This window comes from Amphimedon queenslandica, unplaced genomic scaffold, assembly GCF_000090795.2.
Source record: "Amphimedon queenslandica unplaced genomic scaffold, v1.1 AMPQUscaffold_7821_Cont20232, whole genome shotgun sequence".
NCBI classification, from domain to species: domain Eukaryota; kingdom Metazoa; phylum Porifera; class Demospongiae; order Haplosclerida; family Niphatidae; genus Amphimedon; species Amphimedon queenslandica.
In genome coordinates this window covers 1-2,231 of record NW_003551899.1, presented here as the reverse complement: position 1 = coordinate 2,231, position 2,231 = coordinate 1, and the positions used below count along the sequence as shown (strand labels likewise).

Here is a 2,231-nt window from a genome sequence, read left to right as displayed (position 1 = left end):
GAATGACGCTAGCAAAGGGAGAACAACAAGCTGGTACTATCTCTTGGCCTCCCATGAAGTCTCTCGTACAAAGAGGACTTAATGCTAGAGCTCGTCCTACTATGGCCCAAGTAATAGAGTCATTGAAAGCAATAAAGATCTGATTTATTATTGTAATTTAATTTACCTTTTATTTTAATTACTCTGCTGCCTTTTGTTGCCTTTAGTATAGTTTTACTTTTTCCAAATTCTCTTCCAAACTTTTTTATTTGTTCTGCCTTTCTCTTCACTACTACTCTTCTCTTGTACTGCTTCCTTTTAAAGTATCATGTAATGTTTTTAGTGTACTATTGAGTGTAGCATACGTTTTATTGCTTTACCTATTATAACTGTAACTTGTTTTCTACTCAGATCTATTTCAACTCTTCTCTTCCATTCTTTATTTGTAATTTCTCTCAGTCTCTTCTATTCCCTTTCTTATCCATCCTTCTCATTTCTTGCTTTCACTCTTGATTTTTGTAGCCGTCCTAAATCTTTTTTTTTTCAATATACACTGCCTTGTAAATGTACTTCTGCAGCAGCAGCTCAATAAAATAAAACCTTTAACCTCAACTCCACCCATGTCAAGCCCCTACTACCCCCCTATTATTCCTACTATTGTGCTTGCTAGCTACTTATGCTCCACTATCAGTTTTCAGCAGTCATGAGTTCGAGGTTTTTACTATTTTAATTAGATCTCCATAGATCTACTTCGTTGGGCACGGCTCATTTGTTGCCTAAAAATCTCTAGTCTCGACCATCCCCCAGCCTACAGCCTTGACAAAACCGAGGACAAAACCCTGACCTGTAAAGACTCTGGTCCGCTCTGGTCGCTTGAAAGTTGAAACTCGTGTAAACTGACACAGGTAGACTGTTTGTATGGCATTTATGTATTCTGTCAGTTCATTGAGTCCTTTTTATATTATTATTATTATACAAAGGCCCCATTTTAAAATCTACTTCACTAAATCAAGATTGTTTTTTGCTATTATTCATTTCAGGTGTTTATGCTAAAGCTGGGTTCTGAATATGACGTGTATGCTAGCATCACGACCGGAAGTGCTGTATAAATGGAGTATGCATCAATGCAGCAGAATAGAATTTTTCTAATCCGACTCATTGAATGCATGCTCCCTTTTGTTTCTATACAGCCTGCTTTAGTGTGAACATAAGCTATATTAGAATTAAAAAGTTATCATTTACGTGTGAAAACGGATTAGTATAGACAAGGGCCTAAGTAAATGCTAATATTGAGGGTGCAAGGGCATTGTTTTGATCATAAAAAGATTTTTAAAATGGACCCATACAAAAAGGTGACAATTAAGTTTGATTTGCATAAAAGGCCTGACAAGTAGGCCTGGATGCAATGAAATACCAAAAATACAAGTATGATTTAAGCAAACAAAGAAAGACACTAAAACCAAAGCCTGGTTTACATTTGCCACAAAATGCAATGCAGATGAGTGCAATATTTAAATTTGGCCAATTTTGTGTAAACTTCAAAGCTTTTTGCATCAAAAAGTCAGATTGCCAGTGCACTTTTGACAGTTTTGTCAAATGTAAACCTACAAATGTATAACTTTACTCAAAAAGAGGGTGACATGTCACATCAAGTAAAGCTACATGCCAATAAGACAAGATCAAAAGTGCTTAGAGTACTACTACTATTACTAAAAAATTGATATGTAACTGCATAAAAAATTAAAGTACCTGTCTGCTTTGGTCAGTTATGTGTTTGGCCATGTCATATAGAAAGTTTTGAAGTGTTAGAATCAAGAGTAGCATCTACTCTTGCTAGAATCAATGTATACTTCTACCCTTTTTATATAGTAATTTTTGCTTGTAGGATACTAGGAAGGATAAATTGTAGTTACTTAAAAATGTCTTCCAAGAAAGAAAATTCAAGCGAAAAATATGAGTTGCCACCTCTGGTCTGTTTTGGATATCATAAGTAAGTCTCCATTCAGCACAGATATTGTTTAATATTTTATAAGGGACTATCACTCTGATCAAATGTGTATAGCAGATAATGGGACAGAGGCAAAGAAACTTAATCCTGAGGAATTTTATGCAAAGGGTGTGGTGTATTCTGAGAGACCAGTCAAAAGCCGTGTTGAATTTGAGGTTGAAGTGATATCACATGGGGCCCCTTGGTCTGGGAACTTGAAATTAGGCATAATGTTACACAAATCCAACAAGAAACTGATCGTAAA

At 35.5% G+C, this 2,231-nt stretch overlaps 1 long non-coding RNA gene across 1 annotated transcript; it reads left to right on the top strand.

The window, feature by feature from the left end:
- The first annotated feature begins 7 nt into the window (after positions 1 to 7).
- LOC109591571 (uncharacterized) lies at positions 8 to 2,215 on the top strand. Its single transcript, XR_002189877.1, has 3 exons — positions 8 to 884; positions 1,865 to 1,969; positions 2,013 to 2,215. It is a non-coding gene; the product is annotated as an uncharacterized LOC109591571 (long non-coding RNA).
- Positions 2,216 to 2,231: the final 16 nt, after the last annotated feature.